The sequence below is a fragment of the Rana temporaria genome, chromosome 2 (assembly GCF_905171775.1).
Source record: "Rana temporaria chromosome 2, aRanTem1.1, whole genome shotgun sequence".
Classification (NCBI taxonomy): Eukaryota; Metazoa; Chordata; class Amphibia; order Anura; family Ranidae; genus Rana; species Rana temporaria.
Genome location: NC_053490.1, coordinates 187035406 through 187062908, shown reverse-complemented (window position 1 = coordinate 187062908; position 27503 = coordinate 187035406). Strand labels below are relative to the sequence as shown.

The following is a 27503-nucleotide window of genomic DNA, read 5'->3' as shown; positions in this document are numbered from 1 at the left end:
ACTCGTACTTCTCAACAACATTGTCCCTTACTTGTTTGGAGAGTTCCTTGGTCTTCATGGCAGTGTTGGGTTAGTGGTGCCTCTTGCTTAGGTGTTGCAGCCTCTGGGGCCTTAAAAAAAGGTGTAAATATGTAGTGACAGATCATGTGACACTTAGAATGCACACAAGTGGACATCATTTCACTAATTATGTGACTTCTGAAGGTAATTGGTTGCACCAGAGCTTTTTTATGGGCTTTATAACAAAGGGGGTGAATACATACGCACATGCCAATCATCAGTTTCTTATTTCTGAAAAAAAATTGTATTTATATATTTTTCTAATTTTACTTCACCAACTTAGACTATTGTGTTCTGATCCATCACATATAATTCAGATAAAAAAAAAAACATTGAACTAAAGGCTGTAATGTAACAAAATAGGTAAAAAGCCAAGGGGGTGAATACTTTTGCAAGGCACTGTACATCAATGCTGACACAATCTTCCTCCACTTCTTCCTGTGTGTTTGGCAGCCCCACATGAATGCTATCTGTATAAAGGGGGGCCTTGGGAGGAAAGAAAGTCCTCGTCTTCCTCCCGCTGTTCTGCCTTAAGTGCCCTGTCCATGATTCCATAAAGCGTATTCTCCAGCAGAAAGACTAGAGGGACAGTGTCACTGATGCATGCATTGTCGCTGCTCACCATCAAATGACCTCCTCAAATGGTGACAGTGCATGCATCCTTGATCAGTAGCCACTGGTGTGGCGAAAAGAAGACAAGCTCCCCTTACCCTGTCCTGGTGCCATACTCGCACAGGTACTCATTGATGGCCCTCTGCTGTGTGTGCAGCTGCTGCAGCATTGCCAATGTTGAGTTCCACATGGTGGGCATGTCTCATGTCACAAATGAGATGGTTGGTGGGCAGGTTGCATTCCCGTTGAATGTGGGAATGGCCTTACGTGAAAAGAAATGCCCTTTTGGAACCTGCCACTGTGGTACAGCACATTCCACAAATTCTCGAAAGGGGGCAGAGTCTACCATCTGAAAAGGCAGCAGTTGCAGTGCTAGCACTTTTGGCCAAGCTAGAATTTAAACGCTGAGCATATGAATGGCTGGGACTTGTGGCACCTATTGTTATACCTTAATTCCTCTCTCTAGGCACACGTTGCTCCCTTCCTCAACCTGGGAACCAACATCAGAGCCTTCAAATTGCTGCACATCCTCCAGCAGCTTGTAACCGACATTATGGTATGAATAATTCTGGTGACTCCTCCATGCATGATGGTGGGACTACGTAAGGAGTGGCTGTGGACAAGGAGCAAGTGAAATAGGCTGCTTTAGGAAACAAAAAAGGAAAAACGGAGGGCGCACCGACCTAGTGTGATACTGATTGGTGGATTTTATTAAATAAATAAAAACAAATCATAATACTCACAAAAGGAGTGTTAAAAACAGGCCTTGAATCACAATGCAGCAAAGAACCAACACCATCGGCATAACACGATATTGTTTCGATCCGTGACCGTGGCTAGGGCTGACGCGTTTCAGGGGAGAACCCCTTTCCTCAGAGCTAAAAGGTCAAGCACTGCAGACCTTTTAGCTCTGAGGAAAGGGGTTCTCCCCTGAAACGCATCAGCCCTTTAGTTTTATGAATTCCAACGATTCAGAGGAGGGCTGCAAGACTTTGGAAGATACCTTTTAATTGAGTTGCTATTGAGTTTCACCTTTTCTTCAAACATCTTTCCAAAAAATACCGGAGCGCAGGAGATTTGTCTTTAAATAGGCTGCTTTGACAGCTGTGTTGGAAGGCAAACTACTATGAGCCTGGGTAACAGAGGATGAGGACGGCTTGGTTATCCAACTCTTCTGCATGTTGTGGCTCAATAACAAAAAGGACAAGCATGCCCCGCGGCCACCTGCAGAGGATGCACCATGTCCACGACCACCATTGCTCACTGTAAACCTGTGAGCATCTGCCTCTTCTTGGTGGCCTTCCGGACATGATGTGTTTTTTTTTTTAACACCGAACTACACTGTATTAAATACCGAGTACACCGCCTGCACTTAATTAAATACTGTGTACACCACCTGAAGTATATTAGAAACTGTACACACTGTATTATATATTATGTACACCGCCTGAAGTGTATTAGAAACTGTACACACTGTATTATATACTGTGTACACTGCCTGCACTGTATTAGAAACTGTACACCTGCTGCACTGTATAATATACTGTGTACAACACCTGAAGTGTATTAGAAACTGTACACCCTCTATTATATGCTGTGCACACCTCCTGAAGTATATTAGAAGCGGTACACCATGGAATGCCCTATACATATATATATATATATATATATACATATATATATATATAAACAAAGGGGAAAAACACGCTAATGTTTCAGTGAAAAGATTAATACATTTATAATCCAATAAGCAGCAGCATAATGTGAGATATACACAACATACAAATAGATAGGAGAAGCCACGCTAATACAGTCCAAATATTAAATTGTATTTTATTGTAGAAATAAACATCATGCTTCACAATAACAGAAATGGTGAAATGATAGAACAGATTTTCATAGTATTGACACCACAGTGAGTCATTCAATGAAGTGTGCGACCACCTTTAGAAAAACCTGCTTACCAGATGGCAAGCAAAACAAGGCATGTGGCTATAGCCCAGCCAAGGCCTTTGCTTGCACAGAAGATTGTGGAAATAAACTCTAGATGGATGGCTGCATAAATATATCCAAACACCGATAGCACCGCTCAATTCGGGACCATTAGTTCAGCAACAAACTCAGCAGTAAAGAGGAGGATATGTGCTGACATCACCGCGCTGTCCCGCTAGGAGAACGGCAGTTTGTTTGTAGCCGGAGTGATTTTTATACTCTACAAATGTAAGTGCAATACTGTTTTCATGAAATAAATATCCGGTTAGACAATATTACAGTATGGTTGGTTTTCTCCTTGTGGGTTTACTGCTGAGCTTGTTGCTGAACTAATGGTCCTGGATTGAGCGGTACCAGGGTGTTCTTGATGATGATGTTCTGCAATTCTCTTACTGTATGCTTGTTTATTTTTTATTTTTTTTAAAGATTATGAATAAAGAATGCAAAAAAAAAAAAGGAGGGAAAGAGGTAGACCAAAATGAAAAAAAGTTAGAGGGAAAAATGGAAGGAAACAAGCTCTGTTTGTCTCAACTTTCTACGTGATTTACTGTTAGATTTCAGAATTAAAGGAACACTAAAGTAACATTTTTTTTTTTTAAATAACAAACATGTTATACTTACCTCCACTGTGCAGCTCGTTTTGCACAGTGTCCCCAAACGCTGTCTTCTGGGGTCCCTCGGCGGCTGTCTCGGCTACTCCTCGCAAGAGCAAGCTCGCATGGTGGAAATCTTTTGCGGCCGCGCTTCCGTGATACAGCGGCGGGCATAGCCGCTGACTGTATCACTCGGCCCTGCCCCCGGCGCGCCGCATCATCCGCTGTGATTGACAGCAGCGCCAGCCAATGGCTGTGCCGCTATCAATCCGTCCAGCCTAGCCAATCAACGGCCAGGCTGGGAACCGAAGAGGATCACGGGGACACACGCAGGACTTTTGAGGGGTGAGGTAAGTAAAACGGGAGTTCCAGGGGGGGTGGGGGTGGGGCAGTACCGTCGGATGTTTTTTCACCTTAATGCATAGGATGCATTAAGGTGAAAAACATTTACCTTTACAACCCCTTTAATAACTACTACATCCATTAAGGTTTATGTACATTTACTACAATTGCCTGATATGTAACCCAGAATGCATATTGCTATGTGATCATCTGTATGATATTGTTATATCTCTGTTTTCTACTTCCAATAAAACCCTTTTTTTTTATTTAAAGAAAAGAAAAATGGTAACCTAACGATTTTTAGTAAATCGTTTTTATTTAAAGTTTTGCACACCTTCAGTTTTCACCATTTCACAAAAAGGCACAATTTAAAATGTACAAATATTTGTTATGTACTAACTCAATATCGTTTTTTATATTTAGTAGTTACCGGTAATTTATAGGGATCTTTGTAAATTTTTGCCATCTATGTATCAACTAATAATGATTTAAGTGTATTTGCACAAATATTGCGGGGCCTTAAAAACCTGTAGCATATTTATTTTTATTTTATAGGTATGTGTTTTCAGAAAATATATGGTTGGGGGGGGGGGGGCGTTTTTACAAACTCTGAAAGATGTACGGGAAAAATAAAAAAGCATCGGAAAAATTGCAAAAATGAGCTGGACACCTACGTTTAAAAGTGGAACGCAGGGCCTGGCAGCACAAAGGGGTTAAACTGTGCTGATCCCAGATAAAAGATTCAGTTACAGTAAAAAACTCATAGAGCTTGTCCATCACTGTGGTGTGGGTATCGTCTTTTTTCAATGTCTTGGAATAATTGCCCTGGCAGCTAATGGAAAGCAGCAAAAGAGGTATTTTTTGGCCTTGGAAATAAAGCCAGGGAGCATGAAAACAAGAGCAACTTTTGCCGACATTGGGGTATCCAAACCTGTGACTACTTTATATACTACAAAAACACAGGACTAGAAAGGATGAATAAGGCCTTGTTCACACAGGGAATACTACAGCATATGCCCCCTGCAAGGTCGTATTTACCTGTAAAGTGGACAAGGCAACCTTATATACTGTAAAGCATGGTGCCCCTTTTTACCCATTACACATGTATGTATCTCTTGATACCCACAATCACTTCATGATCAGTAATAATATAATTCCATTACAGTGTTCTACTTCTTCTTTCTATCTGCCTTGTGTTTGAATAAAGACAGCCTTGCAGGAAGTGGCATTATTGGCTATTACTGTATTAACACTTATAATAACTGGACAATACAAGGGTTAAATATAAACTACATGTGAATAGCAAATACACAAATTAACACAGCTCTGTAGCCATTAATACATCATTAAAAGTATTGTTAAATGCAACTAGTTTAAGTGCATTCATTTGTCTTGGTATTAGCCTCTTGCAATCCCTGTACAGACTAGGAGAGGGATGGGCAGCACCGGGAGTTAATCAGGTGAGCTGCATGCAAGTATGCTGGCAAGGAACCTACTGACTGGAGGAGAGGGTAGAGATTACTTCATCATTCTCCTCCTGCTCCTTCACTGTCCAGTAGGGTGACCAAATTTCCAAACTGCCATTCAGGGACCCCCCCCCCCCCCCCACAAAAAGATGATTTTTTACATATTTTTTTGCCGACTTTTGGGGCAGGGGCGTATGAAATCGGCAGGACCGTGTGCAAGATTTTGGTGGGACCTTCCTGAGATACAAATGAAATCCTGTGTATCCGGACTAAGGGTCTGTTTATACCAGAATGCTGTGAGGGAATCCTGCGTTTTGTGTGCATTCCCATAGCGAACTCTAGTGGGTGTCAACTTAACCTCTTTACACTTTGCCTCCTGGCACACACGATCCAAAAACTCCTGATCGATTGCAGCGATCGCAAGCTTTCGCTTAGACGCCGGTAACTGTGAAGGGGTGCTCAGGGTGTGCACTCTCGGCACAGCGCTACTGATCGCAATTCATTAAAATATGTGACCTCTCTGTGCCAAGGCCCAGGCACAGAGAAGCCACATATTTGTGTGTGGCCGGTGCCAAGGGATTAATGACTACCCAAATGCAGGTAGCAAATGCAGCGTTTGCCTGCACCAGAATGTATGATCAGCAGTACCATGCGATCCAGTTGCTGTGCGTTTTGTAAAGTAGCGCATGCACAGCTCTCGGTGCAGACCGACATGGTTTCAGCCCATTCAAATGAAAGGGCTGAAATCGCACAGCACCTGGAAGGCATGTTAATTGCAAAGGAACGCAGAGCATGTTCCTATGTGATTTGTGGTGTGAACCAGTCCTGAGTCTTGGAACCCATTGCTGAAAAAAGGTCAGGCACTTGGCTTCACTAACTTGCCTGACAGGGGGGCACTGGCACCTGGAGCAATTGCCCTGAATATCTAGCAAAGTTTTCAGATGGGACAATTGTCCCCTCAATAGCAGACAGCTTGTCTATGAAGAAGGGAAAGGGGGCAAGTTGTCAAAGCACATACAGCATGCTCTTATCCCCAAAATCACTGCAAGTATTCTTTTTTGACAACTTGCCCCCTGTCTATGTGTCTCCTTCTCCTGCAAGTGCCAAGCATTAATATTTTGTGTACTGTACAGGACGCCATGGCTGGGTCCTGGAAGGACGTTATATTTCCCCTCTGTTTGGACTGTGGTGCCTTTAAGGGAACGGAAAGGGTTAATGCACCTGTCCAAGGAAGTAGTTTAAAGCAGACAGGAAGTGCAGGTGAGAGTGGAGGAGTGGAGGAGAGTCCAATGCATGGTGAATGGTGGACAAGGAAAGCTGTGGAAGCTATGAAAAGCTATGAAAAGCTGTGAAAGGACTTGGCAGTGTCCTGCCTAAAAACCTGCTACTGAAGGACTTACCTGGAAGGACTGTTTAACTGCGATAGCAGTTCTGAGCTGTACAAGTCGGTGAGACTGTTATTTCTTTTGTTTTTGCTGCTGCTAAGCCATTTAAGTTTAATAAACCTCAGTTTTGATTTAAGAAGCCTGTGTCCTGCGATCAAGCTGGTCCCCCAAACATTACACTGGTGCTCGAATGCGGGCAGGACTGAATAACAGGCATAAGAAGAGAAAAAAAAAAAAAGTTTTTTTCTTTTTGCATTGGACTTTATGTTGAACTGACGTTTAAAGGGACAGTACATTGGATTTATGTCCTGGGTTAAAGCTGCACAAACGTTGAAAGCTGAAGCAATGGAGGAGCTAATTAAACAGCTGACCTTGGCTAACATGCAAGCGCAGACTCGCCATGAGGAAGCTAATCAACACCACAAAGAGGCGCTGGCTCTGCAGCAAGAAAGTACTCGCCTGTTGGTGGCCCAGTTAGCAGCCCAGCAAGCAGCCCAGCAAGGGGTTATGCAGGCTCAGGTTACTGCCTTAAAGGAAGCGGTGCAGCGGCTGTCTCAGGTTCAGGAGCCAGCGGCTGTTGCCCCTGGCAACCAGGTGACTGTGAGGGCAAGCCATTTTCTACAGAAGTTGTCCCTGAGCGATGATGTAGAGGCATTTCTGGCTACGTTTGAGAGGACAGCGGAGAGAGAAGGATGGTCTCAGGACCAATGGGCCGGCCTCATTGCTCCTTTTCTCACTGGAGATCCTCAAAAAGCCTACTTTGACCTGCCACCAGATGATGCTAAAGACTATCAAAAGCTAAAGGCAGAAATTCTGGCTCGTCTGGGGGTGACTACGGCCGTTCGGGCCCAACGTGTACACCAATGGAAATATCGTCCAGATCGGCCACCCCGGTCTCAAATGCATGACCTGGTGCAACTAGTAAAAAAATGGCTGCAGCCTGAGGTGTTGTCTGGCCCCCAAATTGTGGAGCGGGTCGTGCTGGACCGATACCTGAGGTCCCTGCCAGATGACCTCCAACGGTGGGTCAGCCATGGAGACCCCAAAACAGCAAACCTCCTTGTTGAGATGGTGGAACGATATACAGTGGTGGAGGACCTGCTCGGACCTACCAAGCGCATAGGGCCTAGTCTGCCACGGCCTGTTCGACCAACTGCTGCCCTTCGAAAGGATGTTCCAAGGAGCCCTGGGACAAACACCCCGGAAGGCCAAGAGACACTCCCGGTACCTTCGCAGCGTTCTGTTCCTGTTCGGAGAGGAGGGGATGTACAATGTTGGCGATGTCATTCCTGGGGTCATACCCGGGCACACTGCCCACTGCAAGAAGAGCCCATGGAATGCGGGGTTCTTCGGAGGGGGTCTTTTTGTGCCCATAAAGTGTGCACCACACACCTCGACCTGGATGAGGAAAAGTTTGAGTGTGAAGTCCAAGTGAACCACCTCCCTGCCCGGGCTTTGTTGGACTCTGGAAGCATGGTAACCCTGGTTCATCCTAGAGTGATTGGGAAGATCGGTCCGGTAAGAAAAACTTTACGGGTGGTATGCATTCACGGGGACACTAGAGAGTACCCGCTCATCACGTTGTCTATCTCCTCAGCATGTGGCACTGTTACTCAAGAGGTGGGGGTGATAAAGAACTTGGTGCATGATGTTATAATAGGACGAGACTGTCCATTGTTTACAAAACTGTGGGAACAAGGAGAACAGTTCAGAGACTGGGGAGAAACTAGCCCCCCTGTTCCTGCTGCTGAGAGGGATAACCCTGAACTGCCAAACGTTAATGTGGACCCAGATGGGGAAAATGCTAATGATTGGGTTAATGGTGATGAAAGTAGTGTTGATACTATTGAGGATGTCAAGATATGTGGCCCACAGACCCACCAAAACACTAAGGGGGAGGAGCCTTTCCCACTTCAGGTAATGCTGGGGGAAGAGGATGAGGAAGTGGCCTCTACCCCTGCGCTGCCGGATTTGGATGTTCCCCATGGGGCATTTGGGACTGCTCAGATGCAGGACCCCACTTTGGCCCATGCACGGGAACAAGTGGTAGTAGTAAATGGGGTTCCCCAAGAGCCAGGTGCGAATGAGAGTTGGCCACACTTTGCAATATATAATGAGTTGCTGTATCGGGTTACCAAGGAGAGAGAAAATGTGGTAGAGCAATTGTTGGTACCCCAACAATATAGACGAAAGGTTCTGGACCTGGCCCATAACGATGTGTTAGGGGGACACCTGGGAGTTGAAAAAACGGAGGCACGGATCACCGACCGGTTTTACTGGCCAGGTCTGAAAGCAGAGGTAAAGAGATACTGTACCTCTTGTCCGACCTGTCAGTTGACCGCTCCGGTGACTCATTTTCGGAGCCCTTTGGTCCCTCTGCCCATAATTGAGGTCCCATTCGAGAGGATAGCCATGGATATAGTGGGTCCCTTGGTAAAGTCAGCTCGAGGTCACTCCTACATATTGGTGATTCTTGACTATGCCACCCGATATCCTGAGGCGCTACCCCTGCGGAATACCTCCTCAAAGGCCATTGCCCGGGAACTATTCCAGATGTTTACACGGACTGGTTTCCCCAAGGAAATACTCACAGACCAGGGTACCCCGTTTATGTCAAGGGTTATGGCCGATGTGTGTAAGCTGTTCCGGATTAAACAGCTACGCACATCGGTCTACCATCCCCAAACGGACGGGTTGGTGGAACGCTTTAATAAGACCCTTAAATCTATGCTCAAGAAAGTGGTACAAAGGGATGGGAAAGATTGGGACTGCCTGTTACCAGCTCTCCTGTTTGCTATCCGGGAAGTGCCCCAGGCCTCCACGGGTTTTTCGCCCTTTGAGTTGGTATATGGGCGGAGACCTCGCGGACTTCTTGACGTGGTTAAAGAGGAGTGGGAAAGTGAACCTGTTCAGCATAAGAGTGTCCTGGAATATGTCTCCCAAATGCAGGAAAGGATCCAAACCGTGATGCCGCTAGTCAAAGAGCATTTGCAAAAAGCCCAGGAGGCTCAACGACGGGTCTATAACAGGGCTGCTAAAATAAGGCACTTCCAAGTGGGGGATCGAGTAGCGGTGCTAATTCCCACTGTGGAAAGTAAGTTCTTAGCCAGGTGGCAAGGACCCTTTGAAGTTGTGGAAAAAGTGGGAGAGGTCAATTATAGAGTCCACCAGCCAGGCAAGAGGAAACCATATCAAATATATCATGTCAACTTGTTAAAGCCCTGGACAGACAGGGAACCGGTGACCTCCCTGGCTAGTGCAAGGCTTGAGCCACAGGTTGGGGTGGAGAGTGTCCAAGTAGCAAATACCCTATCTAAATACCAAAGTCAGCAGGCAAAGGAGTTCTTGCAGAGAAATAAAGAGAAGTTTTCAGACTTGCCGGGGCTAACTAGTATCATAGAGCATGATATTATCACGGAACCTGGAGTCAAAGTTTTTGTCAGGCCCTACCGCATCCCAGAGGCTCAAAGGAAGGCCGTTTCAGAGGAAGTAAAGAAGATTCTGGACCTGGAGATCATTGAGGAATCGCAGAGTGAGTGGTCGAGCCCGATTGTGTTGGTACCAAAGCCCAACGGGACTCTGCGATTCTGCAATGATTTCCGGAAGCTTAATGAAGTTTCACGGTTTGATGCCTACCCCATGCCCCGGGTAGATGAACTTATTGAGAGACTAGGTCCAGCTAGGTATATCACAACATTAGACCTTACCAAGGGGTATTGGCAAATCCCATTAACTAAGGCTGCTAAAAAGAAAACTGCTTTTTCTACTCCAGAAGGGAGTTTTCAGTACAAAAGAATGCCTTTTGGACTGCAAACTGCTCCAGCCACGTTCCAGCGAGCAATGGATAGGATTTTACGACCTCATCGGGAGTATGCCTCAGTGTACTTGGACGACATAGTCATTTTTAGCAGAGACTGGGAGTCACACTTGCCCAAGGTCCAGGCAGTACTGGACTCTCTCTGGAAAGAGGGGTTTACAATAAACCCTGAAAAATGTGCTTTGGGAATGGAGGAGGTGAAATACCTGGGCTATATTGTGGGTAGAGGGGTGGTGAAACCTCAGGTCAGCAAGGTAGAGGCTATAAAGAGTTGGCCCCGCCCCCTCACAAAAAAGCAGGTACGTGCATTCCTGGGCATGGTGGGATACTACAGGAGGTTCGTACCCAACTTTGCCACATTGGCGGCTCCATTGACCGATCTGACTAAGGGTCGGAAATCGGTCATGGTGGAGTGGAATGCAGACGCTGAGAAGGCTTTTTTGGAGCTTAAGTCAGCACTGTGCCAACACCCTGTCTTGATAGCGCCCAATTTTTCTGAAGAGTTCATTGTCCAAACTGATGCTTCCGATGTAGGATTGGGAGCTGTATTATCACAGGTTATTCATGGTGAGGAGCACCCAGTAGTCTTCCTCAGTAGGAAGTTGACACCAGCGGAAAAAAAAACTACGCTATTATTGAAAGAGAGTGTCTGGCCATTAAGTGGGCTCTGGAGTCCCTCAGATATTACCTCTTGGGGAGGAAATTTAGGTTAATTTCTGATCATGCCCCTTTAACGTGGCTGAGGCAAGGTAAAGGGACTAATGCCAGGATTACCAGGTGGTTCCTGGCGCTCCAAGAGTTTAAGTTTATAGTGGAGCATAGGCCCGGGAGACTGCATCAAAATGCAGATGCCCTCTCCCGAGTCCATTGTTTGAGCTCCACTGTTGCCTCCACCTCCTTGGCGTTGGGGCACAGGGGGGGGATATGTACAGGACGCCATGGCTGGGTCCTGGAAGGACGTTATATTTCCCCTCTGTTTGGACTGTGGTGCCTTTAAGGGAACGGAAAGGGTTAATGCACCTGTCCAAGGAAGTAGTTTAAAGCAGACAGGAAGTGCAGGTGAGAGTGGAGGAGTGTAGGAGAGTCCAATGCATGGTGAATGGTGGACAAGGAAAGCTGTGGAAGCTATGAAAAGCTATGAAAAGCTGTGAAAGGACTTGGCAGTGTCCTGCCTAAAAACCTGCTACTGAAGGACTTACCTGGAAGGACTGTTTAACTGCGATAGCAGTTCTGAGCTGTACAAGTCGGTGAGACTGTTATTTCTTTTGTTTTTGCTGCTGCTAAGCCATTTAAGTTTAATAAACCTCAGTTTTGATTTAAGAAGCCTGTGTCCTGCGATCAAGCTGGTCCCCCAAACATTACAGTACTAACCTCAGATCAGCATGTCCCGTCCTCCTGTTGAGTGCTGTGTGTCCATTCTCCTCCCCTTCCTGTGACAGCCGAGCCAAGGAGAAGGGGGGGACTTTAGTCCGTGTGTTAGTGTGAGGTGGGCAGGAGGGGGAGGAGGGGGGAGGAAGTGAGAGGGAGAGATGCCTTGCAGCTGTAGGAACAGAAACACCCCACAGCCAAGCAGCAAGCCAGTCACTGGAGCGGAGGTGAGAGAACCAGCATGACTCCCCAGCAGCACTAGCGCGGAGGAGGAGGGAGTGAAATCCTCATCCGCTTTCAACGTGGGCAGTGAGGTCACTGGTTGCCAGACGTCAAGTGGCTATAGCAACCAGTGATCAGGAGTAGGTGAAAGAGGTGGAGGCAGAGCCAGAGCCAGCGCTATGGCAGCTCGGTCCGCCCCTGTTCCCAGACTGACACTGTATTGTCCTGCAATGAAGGTGTCCAGGACCAGGGACAAATATGTACATTATGGAACGATCCCGGGCAGACCGGGACACATGGTCATCCTACTGTCCAGTCACGGCTTGGGTAGTGTCAGCAGTGTAATCAATAATTATAAGAAAGGCATATCATCCTCCCAGCTGTTCTGAGTGCTGTGTGGTAGAGCTGTGTAAATCTCACGACTGAGTAGGCAGAAAAACAGCTTAGTTATATTATATAATGATATGGTAGGGTAGCAAGGTCCCAGGCCTCCTCTAGTCTAATTAGAACCTGCAAAGCCAAGAACTGCTGACATCCTTCCATACAAAGTGGGTTGTGAGGCATAGTGGGTATAATGCAAGATAGATTCATGGGCGCCAGACACTTCTTGAATGCAAAGAGATTTTATTTCTCTTAAACAGAAATTTGGGAGAGAGGGTTAGGGCCAGGACACCCTTAAGCAGTTGCAATATTAATTGGTAGAGTTCAAGACTTCTACAGGAGGACAGCCATGCAAGGAAAGGCATCTAGCAAGACACTGCATCTGCATGTGTAGGAATGCAGTCTCCTATGATAACAGTCTTTAACGGTTTCTAACACAAAGTGTAACGGTTTCTTCACTGCCACTACAATCACTTCTTGTAGTTCTTCAACCCAGCTCCCAGTCTCACTCACTAAACTAGATAATTTACTGCCACTGAATCCCTTGAGCTCCTCCAATCTTCACTGTAGTATCTTCCTAAAGCGTCACCCCTGTTTCTCTACTGGGTCCCTAGCTTGGCACTCCAGATACTTCTAAAGCTTCACCCCACTGGCCAGCTCAGTCCCTGGCTTGACACACAAGGCTGCTCTGCAAGAATTATCTCTGCTGGCTGGGTCCTTGGCTTGATACCTGCTAAAGTTTTCAGATTCTTCACCGTCCCCGATTGGTGAAAATACTGCTTCAGTACTTGCTTCAGCTACTCACTGTGGTCCCTGGTGGCATCAGCTTCCCCTCTACCTCCGACCACGACAGGTTCTCCGTCCGGCAGGACTGTCAATTCTGGTTGAACTGCAAGCCACAATCCCAACCCTTCGCTGCTCTCTTGCTTCTTGATAGGCCTGCAGACAGCCTAGCAGCTAGATGTGCCCAAGATAGGCTCAAACTCCAGCACAGCAGCACAGGGAATACGACACACATGCACCCAGACAGCCGTCCACTTGGCACAGAACACTGATCACCTGACTCCACCCAAATATATAGGTTTTCCCAGCAGGCCAAGGAATCCAAAAAACCTGCCCATTGGCTGAGATACCCCATATACTCCTAATCTGTCCTTGCTTTGCCCTTCACATCTAATGCCACCAGGTACCCTGCCACCTAGCCGCAGAAGAGAGAAGTGCAGCAATTCCAGACTTAGGCCCCATACACACGGGAGAATTTATCCGCGAATACGGTCCAGCGGACCGTTTCCACGGATAAATCCTCTCAAAGATATCCGCTGATTTCGATGGGATGGAGTGTACACACCATCCCATTGAAATCCGCGCGGAAATCCTCTGGCGATGACGTGTCGCGCCGTCGCCGCGATTATGACGCGGCGACGGGCGCGACGCTGTCATATAAGGAATTCCACGCATGCGTCAAATCATTACGACGCGTGCGGGGAATCCCTTTGGACGGATGGATCCGGTAAGTCTGTACAGACGAGCGGATCCATCCGTTGGAATGGATTCCAGCAGATGGATTTGTTGTGCAGCACAACAAATATTCGATCTGCTGGAATCCATCCCAGAGGAGATTTCTCCGCGGAAAGAGATCCGCTGGCGTGTACACACCATAGAATCTATCCGCAGAAACCCATTTGCTGGGATTTATCTGCGGATGGATTCTATCGTGTGTACGGGGCCTTAGGGTGAACTCAATTGATTCCTAACAATGAGCCTAGATAATACCTGGCAGGTCAATTTAGGAGCAACCCTTCCTAAACACCAGGGTGCTACAGTAGCAAGACGTATGGGAAAACCTTCTTCCCCATCTATAAATATTTTTCTGAAGTGCATAGTAAATTGTAGCGTAACGCTCTCATAAACATCCTATATTGTGAGGGTCATAAATACCCTAAATCCACTGAAAATTTTGAAGAGCACACAAACTGCCCTATGCTCAGTTACAACAGTCTTTATTTGAGCATGGGAAACTAGTTAGATGGCGTTACATTTTAATTTTTTCATATTTCAGATGTTTATATTAGTTTATGCTCGTGTAGGAGGCTCACTGGCAAGGGCTATTCAATAACCTAGTAGGAGTATACCTACAACCAACCACTTCTTCAATAATTTCTATCATTCTTTAAAATGTTATAGTATGCACATATTTTTAAGTCCTTTGCAGTGGCGGCTGGTGCTCTATTTTTTTGGGGGGGCGCAAACAAAACCCCAGTCAACCCCCCCCCCCCCCCCGCCACTCGCAGACAATGGGACCTGCAGACAGACAGAGAGACAGATAGATAGATAGACAGACAGATAATAAAACAAATAGATAGATAGATAGATAGATAGATAGATAGATAGATAGATAGATAGATAGATAGATAGATAGATAGATAATTAGATAGATAAATAGATAATTAGGCAGATAGCTATAGATAGATAGATAGATAGATAGATAGATAGATAGATAGATAGATAGAGGGAGGGGGAGGGAGCGAGAGATAGAGCTATATATAATTAGATAGATAATTAGATAGACAGACAGACAGATAGATAGATAGATAGAGAGACATAGCTAGATAGAGCTATAGATAAATAGATAATTAAACAGATAGATAGATGGAGGGAGGGGGAGAGAGATAGAGCTATAGATAATTAGATAGATAGATAATTAGACATACAGATAGATAATTAGATAGATAGATAGATAGATAGATATATAATTAGACAGACATATAGATATAGATAATTAGATAGATCGATAGATAGATAGATAGATAGATAGATAGATAGATAATCAGACAGACAGATATAGATAGATAATTAGATAGAGAGCGATAGATAGATAGATAGATAGATAGATAGATAGATAGATAGACAATTAAACAGATAGAGAGAGACAGAGAAAGAGAGAGGGAGAGCGATAGATAGATAGATAGATAGATAGATAGATAGATAGATAGATAGATAGATAGATAGATAGATAGATAGAGCTGTAGATAGATAAAGAGATAGAGCTGTAGATAGATAATTAAACAGACAGATATATAGATAGATAATTAGATGGATATAGATAGATAGATAGATAGATAATCAGACAGACAGCTAGCTATAGATAATTAGATAGACAGACAAATAGATAGATAGATAGATAGAGACATAGAGATATATAGATAGATAGATAGATAGATAGATAGATAGATAGATAGATAGATAGATAATTAAACAGACAGACAGATAGATATAGATAGATAATTAGATAGATAAATAGATAATTAGGCAGATAGCTATAGATAGATAGATAGATAGATAATTAAACAGACAGATAGATATAGATAGACAGACAGATAATTAGATAGATAAATAGATAGATAATTAGACAGAGGTAGCAGATAGATAGATAGATAGATAGATAGATAGATAGATAGATAGATAGATAGAGCTATAGATAGAGAGATAGATAGATCTATAGATTGAGAGATAGATAGATACAGCTATAGAGAGAGATAGATAGATCTATAGAAAGAGAGATAGATAGATAGATAGATAGATCTATAGATAGAGAGATAGATAGATAGATAGATCTATAGATAGAGAGATAGATAGATAGATAGATAGATAGATAGATAGATAGATAGATAGATAGATAGATAGATAGATAGATAGATAGAGAGATCTATAGATAGAGAGATAGATAGATAGATAGATAGATAGATAGAGAGATCTATAGATAGAGAGATAGATAGATAGATAGAGCTATAGATAGAGAGATAGATAGATCTATAGATAGAGAGATAGATAGATAGATAGATCTATAGATAGAGAGATAGATAGATAGATAGATAGATAGATAGATAGATCTATAGATAGAGAGATAGATAGATAGATAGATAGATAGATAGATAGATAGATAGATAGATAGATAGATAGATAGATAGAGAGAGAGATCTATAGATAGAGAGATAGATAGATAGATAGATAGATAGATAGATAGATAGATAGATAGAGAGATCTATAGATAGAGAGATAGATAGATAGATAGATAGATAGATAGATAGATAGATCTATAGATAGAGAGATAGATAGATATATATATAGAGCTATAGATAGAGAGATAGATAGATCTATAGATAGAGAGATAGATAGATAGATAGATAGATAGATAGATCTATAGATAGATAGATATGGCGATAGATAGATAGATAGATAGATAGATAGATAGATAGATAGATAGATAGATAGATAGATAGATAGAGCTATAGATAGATAGATAGAGAGATCTATAGATAGAGAGATAGATAGATAGATAGAGCTATAGATAGAGAGATAGATAGATCTATAGATAGAGAGATAGATAGATAGATAGATAGATAGATAGATCTATAGATAGAGAGATAGATAGATAGATAGATAGATAGATAGATAGATAGATAGATAGATAGATAGATAGATCTATAGATAGAGAGATAGATAGATAGATAGATAGATCTATAGATAGATAGATATGGCGATAGATAGATAGATAGATAGATAGATAGATAGATAGATAGATAGATAGATAGATAGATAGATAGATAGATATGGCTATAGATAGATAGAGAGATAGATAGATAATTAAACAGATAGACAGACAGACAGAGAGAGAGAGAGAGAGAGAGAGAGAGAGAGAGAGAGAGAGAGAGAGAGAGAGAGAGAGAGAGACAGAGAGAGAGAGAGAGAGAGAGAGAGAGAGAGAGAGAGGGGGACAGGCAGGACAGTCAGATAGATTAGATAGACAGATAAGAGATCTGTAAAGCACAGCTGCAGGACGCAGGCACTCTAAGCCCTCACACACATACAGGAGATGTGAAGCACGGCACCCTCCCCCTCCCTCCTGTCCTCTCTCAGTCCGATCACAGTACAGGCTGAGCATACAGCACAAGGTGCTGGACATGATGGGGTGGACAGGGACACTGGACAGGACAGACAATGAGACAAATAAAGTGTTTTTAATAAAGTTACTTACTTTCGCTTTTGACTCCAGGAGGACTAAGGTAACACTGCCCCGGGGAAAGCACCGCCCATTTCCTTCTGCAGTGAGGAAGCAGCAGGACCCAATTAGAGAGGAGAGTGGAGACACTGGAGAGTGATTGGCTCATGGCGCACAGCACATAGCCACAGAGCTTAAAAAAAAACTGCAAATGAAGCGTCTTGCCTGCTGCATTGGCATGACGCTTCAATGATGCTATAGCAGTGCTCTGAGTCTTTGACCGGCGCTCACCCTGAACATGCACCGTCTTAAAGGACCTTTTTTTTTTCTTAAAGGGCCCAAAAAAAAAATTTTTTTTTTCATTTTTTTTTTTTTTTTTTTTTTTACTGGCTTTGGGGAGAGGGGGGGGCGGCGCCCATGCGCCCCCTATGGACGGGCCGCCACTGGTCCTTTGTCCTCCCAGAGGTCATTGCATGACGCACATGTACTCACATCTTCTTTAATTCTGTTATTCACAGCCTAGTCTCCTTTTTCTGAAGCAGAAAAAAGTACTCTGTGATTAAGCTACATGAGATCTGAGTTCAAAGTAACAAAGATTGATGCTAAGGGGTAAAGTTATATTTGGATTATCTGACAATAGCTGGAGGATAGGCACTTGTGAGAAGATAATTTAATCTGAAACAAAGCAATGAACATTTGCAAAGCAGCAGACGCTACCCAAGAACAAACCTACATAATGACACAAGGTTAAAATAAACTACAATTTTGAAAATGTGAGATTGTTCTGAGCAAGTATTGCAGCAATTCATAATTCAAAGAAAAACAGTAAACAGGAATAGCATAAAAAAGAGAGATTATGTTAAAAAATAGAATGTTCTCAGAAGCCTTGCTTTAAAAGCATCTGCCTCCGAAAACATTTATTTTTATACATTCTATAATCACAAGTATTAGCTATTAAAGCATGAATGCATAGGTCACAGACCAAAGAACATTCATTTTATCCCACTACAAAAAGTTTTCAAACTGAAATAAGTGAAATTGTTGTTCTTGAAGTTTTGTCAGGATCAATAATGCTTTTAGTGCAATAGTACCTTGTCTAGAACACAGGGGAATGTATATTACAACATAAATGAATATGGGCTTAGTTAAAGGGTTGTAAAGGTTTGTTTTTTATTTTCTAAATAGGTTCCTTTAAGCTAGTGCATTGTTGGTTCACTTACCTTTTCCTTTGATTTCCCTTCTAAATGTTTTTTTTTCTTCGTCTCACTTCCTGTTCCTCCTCAGTAAGCTGTTCTGGCTGACTAACCCCCAGCCAGAACAGAGCGGATGATGGGAGGCAAGCTTACTGAGGAGAAACAGGAAGTGAGAAATTCAGACAAAGAAGGGAAACCGAAGGAAAAGGGTAAGTAAACCAACAATGCACTAGCTTAAAGGAACCTATTTAGAAAATAAAAAACAAACCTTTACAACCCTTTTAATATAATGGTACAATAGTGAGACATGGCAGCCAAACAGAAATCACTAATCAGTCTGCAAAACCCAAACTGAAGATTGCGTTCTGGAAGGATAATAGATATCTTGCAAGTAGATATGTGCCTGAACAAAAATGTGAATCACCCAAACCTTCCACACTCTCATACAGTATGTATATGTGTATTTAAAGTGGTTGTAAACCTAGTTACACCACTTTTACTTACATGTAAGCCTATAATAAGGCTTACCTCTAGGTACTGGAAATATCTCCCAAACCTCCACGGTTTAGGACATATTTAATATATACGCTTGCACCAACGTCATAGGCGCATTCGCACTGAAGAAAGGGCACAGACGTTTCTTAAGGGTCCAGGCCATGACCAGCGGCTCCTGCGCGCATTTGCATGAGTGATGTCATGATACTCCGGCCAGTCACAGAGCCGGAGTCCACCCCCCCCCAGAGGGAAGAGGGGTAAAGATGGATGCGACCACCAGTGGGGATATTGCGGGCTTCGTTTGCAGGTAAGTACAACATAATGAGCTAGTATGCGATTTAAACTAGCCCATTATGCTTTTTCTTTGCAGGTGGAAAAAAGAGGAAGTAAAAACCATCAGGGTTTACTTTCTCTTTAAATATATTAACCTGCTGTTGCCACACTCCACAGTATTACCTCCTTAAATAATGCAATGTGATAATACCACTTAAACTCAAAAACAAAGCATATGTAAATAACAATGTCCTTTGTGTCACTATTCAAAAAATATAATAAAAAAAGTAATAACGTACCATACCAATGGAATTGGTGTGCATTGATTTCCTGTGTTTGGGGCCTGGCTTAAATGGACCACTTTACCTAGTACACCAGGCGCTCCAACCAAATAACAACAAGCCTCAACTTTAGCCAGGGTTCTTGTGGAAAAGTTCTTTGTCTACTATGGCCTGCCTCAGCATATCTATTCTGATCAGGGAAGAAGCTTCAAGTGTAAGTTTATCAAATGACTGTTAGATCTGCTGGGTATTAAGAAATCCAGAACTGGGGTATTCTCAAGGAGACCCCCAGCTGTAATAATTTAACTGCACCCTTCTAGTCTATCTTGGGACTCTGTCAGCTGAAAATTTACAGCATCGGTGTAGGCACATTGCAGCTGTATGACATGCTTTGACTAGCACTAAAAATTATGTTACAAGCTATTCACCGTACCTGCTGATGTTGGCACTTTAATATTATTATTATCATATAGAATTCATATAGCGCCAAAGGTTTACCCCTAAATCAAACGCCAATAACATCTCACCAAGGATATGTAGATCCCTTAGGAAATAATTTGAAAACAGCATATGAAAAACACTTTGACCCTAAAGCAAGAATACAAAACTTGCATCCTATGCATTAAGGTGAAAAAACACCTTGCATGTACCGTCCCCCCAGAGCCCCCATTTTACTTACCTGAGCCCCGAATCTCCGTGGGCGCGATCCCGCGTTGCTTTCCCCCAGCTCTCGTTGGCTCTTCATTGGATGAATGATAGCAGCGCAGCCATTGGCTCCTGCTGCTGTCAATCAAATCCAATGACACGGCCGCCGGGGGCGGGGCCGAGTCATACAATTGGTGTCTAGGGGCGCAGATTGTATGGCACAGGAGCGCGCCCGCAAGGTAACCCCCTCAGGAGACAGCTTCCCAGAGAGGGGTGGAGCCGCGAGAGCCGCCGTGGGACCCCAGAAGAGGATGATCGGGGCCACTGTGTGGAAAACAAACTGTACAATGGAGGTAAGTATGATATGTTTGTTTTTGTTTTTTTAAATAATAGCGGCAAACAGTTACCCAAGCTGCAGGCTTATCAGATCCACCTATTAAAGATATGGCACCAGAATCATTCCTTGCCCATAGTGGAAGCAGTTCCAATGACCTCACAAACTGATAAATCAAATATAAAGTGGCACTTAGACAATCTCAGAGTAAAGTAAGATTGTGTGTAAAAATTTACACATAACTCAATTATATAACCTTAACATATAATGCATTTGTGCATACATCGAATTCAAGTGTCCATTGGTCCTTTATGTATGCCAAAAGTGCTCTTCTTCTCCTCCACCAATCCACCCAATGTGTGTGAATAGATTGCTCACTCACAAGATCAATATACATATAGATCAAAACAAATGTCATTAACACAATAAGTAGTGCACTGACATTTAAATGTGCCTACTGTTGCACCAAAACAACCAGCCCTTCAATAAATATAATCAGAAGGAGCTGCCACTCTGCTCACTCCTAGAGGTGGCATATACTTCGATTACCAGAAACTGCAGCTCAAAACTGGCATTACGCTTTGCCCACATGGAGTCCTCAGGTAGGATTGAATTGGAGCTTCCTGAGGATTCCATGCTGGCAAAATGCGTAGAAACAGGACATCCAGTTGTCGCTTCTTGTTCCAGCGACATCATTTTAAAAGAGCATCTAGGTTTCGATTTTAGACTTCTTATGTACTTAGGTACTTCTCTGTTTTTCAGCCTCATAGTTTAACATTGAATCACCTCTGTAACCTTGGCCAATAAGCAGGCAGCTGACTCAGGTACAATACATCATTTAGGGTCCATTCACACCCGTGTGTTTTAATATATGCATGTTAATGCATGCCAATGTATGTGCACAGGTTAACCATTGTTTTAAATGGTGCCAACCTAAAGGGAAGCCAGAAAGTGACTTTTTTTTATCACAAGAGGTGTATATATTCCACCACTCCAAAACTACATATCCTTCTGCAAGAATAACAGTAATTTATTCTGCATATTTAGCAGGGTAGGGTAGGGCAGGGCATAAGAGTGCCAGGGTATAATTCCCCAGTTTGGCCCCTAGATTTCACCATAGCTAGTCTTAATGCAGGACTCTGGCAAAACCCCCCAAAAAGGTACATATTCCTTGACATGGCTCACTCCTCTTTATGGTTCCTTTTATTGTTTGCAGCTTAAGGAATGTGCCACCAGCATTGGAATGACTGAAATATGCAAACATGTAAATCAACTGAATTTAGTAAAAGCTTGGGTTGTTCTGACCCTTCCTCCTCTTAACATCAATAATTTGTCTGGAAACAGACAGTGCTAAGTGAAGCTGCTATTGCAGTCCATTGCTATAAGGTATGAATCAGGTTTTGAAGGGACTTCTAGTATGTTCTGGTTAGGCCAGGTTGGGAGCCCCCCAGGGTGTACTTAGGTATTGACAGGTTCCAAGGGGTATCCTGGGGATGATCCCACTTAATAAGTGCCCATTTTAGTCTAGGTGACCAATCTTTGGTCAGAAATGGGTTAAAAAATGCTCACCCACTTGATTAGCTACACATACAGCCCAGCACATGACTTCCCTAACATAAGACTAGTTTGTGCGACGTTCAACTTTAATTCTAAATGTTTTCCCCCACCCCAAAAAATAGACAAATAAAAATAACCCATTAATGGTAGAAATATTCTACTGTGCAAAAATATCTTAGACAGAATATATTCTTGCCCGCGCAATTAAAACATACACTATGGGCCAGATTCTGAAAGAATTACGTTGCTCCACGGCAGCGTAACGTATCTGATTTACGTTACACCGCCGCAGGTTTACAGCGTAAGTGCCTGATTCACAAAGCTCTTACCTGTAAACTTGCGGCGGTGTAATGTAAATCCGCTCGGCGCAAGCCCGCCTAATTCAAATGGGGCGGGCACCATTTAAATTAGGCGCGTTCCCGCGCCAAACGTACTGCGCATGCTCCGTCGGGAAAATTACCCGACGTGCATTGCGCTAAATGACGTCGCACGGACATCATTTGTTTAGACGTTAACGTAAATGGCGTCCAGCGCCATTCACGGACGACTTACGCAAACGACGTGATTTTTTAAATTTTGACGCGGGAGCGATGGCCATACTTAACATGGCTTAGAACAACTAGGGCTCAGCCCTAATTTTACGACGCGTATCTCGACGGAAACAACGTAAAGTTAGAGCGACGGGTAACGCGGACGTTCATGGATCGCCGTAACTAGTCATTTGCATATTCTACGCCGACCAAAATGGCCTCGCCACCTAGTGGCCGGCATAGAATTGCATCCTTAAGATCCGACAGTGTAAGTCAATTACACCTGTCGGATCTTAGGGCTAGCTATGCGTAACTGATTCTATGAATCAGCCGCATAGTTAGGACGGGCGGATCACACAGATACGACGGCGTATCAGGAGATACGCCGTCGTATCTCTTTTGTGAATCTGGCCCTATATTACCAAAAGTATTGGGATGCCTACCTTTGCACATACATGAACTTTAATGGCATCCCAGTGCACAAACAAGGTCCATAATGGCATGGATTAGCCAGTTTGGGGTGGAGGAACTTGACTGGCCTGACCTCAACCCGATAGAACACTTTTGGGATGAATTAGAGCAGAGCCAGGCCTTCTCTTCGAAATCCGTGCCTGACCTCACAAATGCGCTTCTAGAAGAATGGTCAAACATGCCCATAGACATACTCCTAAACCTTGTGGACATCCTTCCCAGAAGAGTTGAAGCTGTTATACAGTCCCTTAAAATAATATTCATACCCCTTGAAATTTTCCACATTTTGTCATGTTACAACCAAAAACATAAATGTATTTTATTGGGATTTTATCTGATAGACCAACACAGTGGTACATAATTGTGAATTGGAAGAAAAATAATAAATGCTTTTTTAACAAATAAATCTGTGCAAAGTGTGGCGTGCATTTGTATTTAGCCCCTCTTTACTTTGTAGAACTATCTTTCACTGCAATTACAGCTGCCAGTCTTTTTGGGGATGTCTCTACCAGCTTTGCACATCTAGAGAGGGTACTTTTTGCCTATTCTTTGCAAAATAGCTCAAGCTCTGTCAGATTGGATGGAGAGCGTTTGTAAATAGCAATTTTCAAGTCTTGCCACAGATTATCAATTGGATTTAGGGCTGGACTTCGACTGGGCTGTTCTAACACATGAATATGCTTTGATCCAAACCATTCTATTGTAGCTCTGGCTGTATGTTTAGGGTCGTTGTCCTGTTGGAAGGTGAACCTCAGCCCCTGTCATATGTGTGCGCAGTCTATTGCATTAGGGTGTGCACCCCAAAGCCCAAACACACACTACCGATCACTCACGATGTTCATTCAGACAGGGAAGGGGCTGGTAAATTACATATTTACTTGCGCCTTCCTCACTCTTAAAATTCCACCCAGCAGCAACAGCTGATAGGAGAGGAGGGAAGCTGGCAGCACCGCGGGGGGAAAGATGGGAGCCAGGGCAGTAGGGGGAATCTGTGCTGCACAGAGTGATTAGGTTGTGCCTGGGAACACCTGGCACACCCTGTGCGCACGCCTATGGCCCCAGTCTAAAGTCTTTTGCAGACTAACAGGTTTTCTTCCAGGATTGCCCTGTATTTGGCTCCATCCATCTTTCTATCAACTCTGATCAGCTTCCCTGTCCCTGCTGAAGGAAAGCATCCCCAAAACGTGATGCTACCACAGCCATTTTTAATGATGGGCATGGTGTGTTCAGGGTGTGCAATGTTAGTTTCCATCACACGTATTGTTTTAGGCCAAAAGTTCAATTTTGGTCTCATCTGACCAGAGCACCTTCTTCCAGATGTTTGCTGCGTCCCACACGACTAATAGTTGTCATGTGGACAGATTTTTCCACCTGAGCTGTGGATCTCTGCAGCTCCTCCAGAGTTACCATGGGCCTCTTGGCTGCTCCTCTGATTAATGCTCTTCTTGGCTGGACTGTCAGTTTAGGAGGACGGTCATGTCTTGGTAGGTTTGCAGTTGTGACATACTCTTTCCATTTTCGGATGATGGATTGAACAGTGCTCTTTGAGATGTTCAAAGCTTGGGATATTTTTTTATAACCTAACTTTGCTTTAAACTTCTCAACAACTTTATCCCTGACCTGTCTGGTGTGTTTCTCGGCTTTCATGATGCTGTTTCATTAAAAACGACGTTGCCCACACACCATTGTTTTATAAAAATGATCAACAAAGCGCGGTGACGTACAACACGTACAACGGCACTCTAAAGGGGAAGTTCTATTCGCCTTTGGGCTGCTTTAGCTGATTCCGTGTTAGTAAAAGTCAATTTGCGCTTTTTTGTCTGTTACAGCGTGATGAATGTGCTTACTCCATTATGAACGGTAGTTTTACCAGAACGAGCACTCCCGTCTCATAACTCGCCTCTGAGCATGCGCAGGTTTAAAACGTCATTTTAGCCCACACACGATCATTTTTTGCAACCCGAAAAACGAAATTTTTTAAAACGACGTTAAGCCTAGGTTCACACTGCTGCGAATTAAAAATCGCGGTAAAATGCGTGATTTTACCGCGATTTCGCAGCCGCGATTTTGCCGTGATTTTGCCGCAATTTAAGGTAAATCGCGGCCCGAAATCGCAAAAAGTAGTACAGGAACTACTTTTTGAAATCGCAGATGCGGCGTCGCACTGATTAGGACAGTGCCATTGCCGACAATTGCCGCCGATTTGAGATGCGATTTGACATGTCAAATCGCATCTCAAATCGTTCCAAATCGTACCCAGTGTGAACCAGGCTAAAAAATGCAGGCGACTTCTGAAGGCAATTGGCTCCATTAGATTTTAGTTAGGGGTATCACAGTAAAGGAGGCTGAATACAAATGCACGCCACACTTTTCAGATATATATTTGTACAAAATGTTGAAAACCATTTATCATTTTCTTTCCACTTCACAATTGTGTGCTACTTTCTATTGGTCTGTCACAAAAAAAATCCCAATAAAATACATTCACGTTTTATGTTGTTACATAATAAAATGTGGAACATTTCAAGGGGTATGAATATTTTTTTAAAATCACTGTTGCTGCAAAGGGTGGGCCAACTCAATATCGAACCCCAAAGACTAAGACTGGCATGCCATTAAAGTTCATGTGCGTATAGAGGCAGGCGTCCCAATACTTTTGGTGATATAGTGTAGCATGTGATGAAAGCAATGCATAAGCTGAGGTCATCTTCACTGAGAACTGCATAAGAAGTCAATTGAGATCCAGATTGATGGGCAGCGTCCCAATCTCCACTATTGCTCTAAACCCCCATTTAACCAACATAGAGGTTCTCTGCATTCTTGCATCATTATTGCAAAGAATATGTAGCTTGCAATGTAATGTTTGTAACATTTGTGGCAAGAAATAGTAGGGCCCATTACATAACCTGATTGTACCTATGTTGAAAGAATTTGAAAAAGAAAAGTAAAGCTGAACCAGTTGTTGTACAATTCCAAAAAATCACAATCACATCCCGACAAGAGAATTTTTGGGAAAAGAAGCCCCTGGGATGGTGAGGATTGGGACAATAAAATGGAATTGGCAAAAGGTATATATAAAAATATACCTGGTCCGAAGCTCCGCGCCCGCAGAATCCGCGGACCCGATCGCCGCGGGTGTCCCACGATCGGGTCACAGGAGCTGAAGAACAGGGAGAGGTGAGTGTAAACAAACCCTCCCCGTTCTTCTCTGTGGCATGGTCAGTGATCGGCTGTTCCATGATATAGGGAATGACGATCACCGACGTCACACGTCCAGCCCCACCCCCTACAGTTAGAAACACACATGAGGTCACACTTAACGCCTACAGCGCCCCCTAGTGGTTAACCCCTTCACTGCCATTGCCATTTTCACAGTAATCGGTGCATTTTTATAGCATTATGTCGCAGTCACGAAAAAAAATCGCTGACCGCCGCCATTAGTAGTAAAAAAAAAATATTAATAAAAATGCAATAAATCTATCCCCTATTTTGTAAATGCTTTAAATTTTGCGCAAACCAATCGATAAACGCTTATTGCAATTTTTTTTTTACCAAAAATAGGTAGAAGAATACGTATCGGCTTAAACTGAGGGAAAAAAATGTTATATCTTCTTTTGGGATATTTATTATAGAAAAAAGTAAAAAATATAGGATTTTTTTCAAAATTGTCGCTCTATTTTTGTTTATAGCGCAAAAAATAAAAACCGCAGAGGTGATCAAATACCACCAAAAGAAAGCTCTATTTGTGGAAAAAAATAAGGACGCCAATTTTGTTTGGGAGCCACGTCGCACAACCACACAATTGTCAGTTAAAGCGACGCAGTGCCGAATCGCAAAAAGGGGCAAGGTCCTTAACCTGTATATTGGTCCGGGTCTTAACCGGTTAAAAGCTTTTTTTCTGTATGACCACTTTCATTTTGAAAGGGAAAAACATCTCACATTCACAGTAAAATTACCTATACACCTCTGAAAATGACCACATAGAGCTGTTTTACAGCCTATTGGCAAACAACTAGCTACCATATCATTCAGTTATCCAGCCCCATACCAATATAAAATAAGGGTCCTTGGTGCCCATATCTCTATACTGGGCAACTATTTTTGGCCTACTGCACATCGATGTGAAATAATGTGTGGCCAATAACAATAAAGTACCCTAAAAATTTAAGCAATGGTTGGATGGTATATTCATGCTGTCTTGCATCTTTTTTCAAAATTAAACATAAGCTTTGGGTGGACTGGTCCTTTAACATCACTATACAATTATTGCTGTATTCTAGTTGACATATGTAACAACTCTGTAACCATGTAAAACCTCTATGCTAATCTCTCCACTGACTTCCACTCACCAAATGAATAAAATTCTAAATACTAATGACAATTTATAAAGCCATCCACCACTCCAGCTACATCACTAACCTTGTCTCAAGATACCAATCAAAGCGCTCTCTTTGATCCCTCCACAACCTCCTGCTCTCTAGCTCCCT

General features: G+C 43.3%; 1 protein-coding gene across 1 annotated transcript in view; it reads left to right on the top strand.

Annotated features, from left to right (window-relative positions):
- LOC120926330 (integrin beta-like protein 1) overlaps window positions 1-27503 on the top strand; it is a 56491-nt gene that overhangs the window by 23296 nt on the left and 5692 nt on the right. The gene's annotated exons all lie outside the window — the stretch shown is intronic.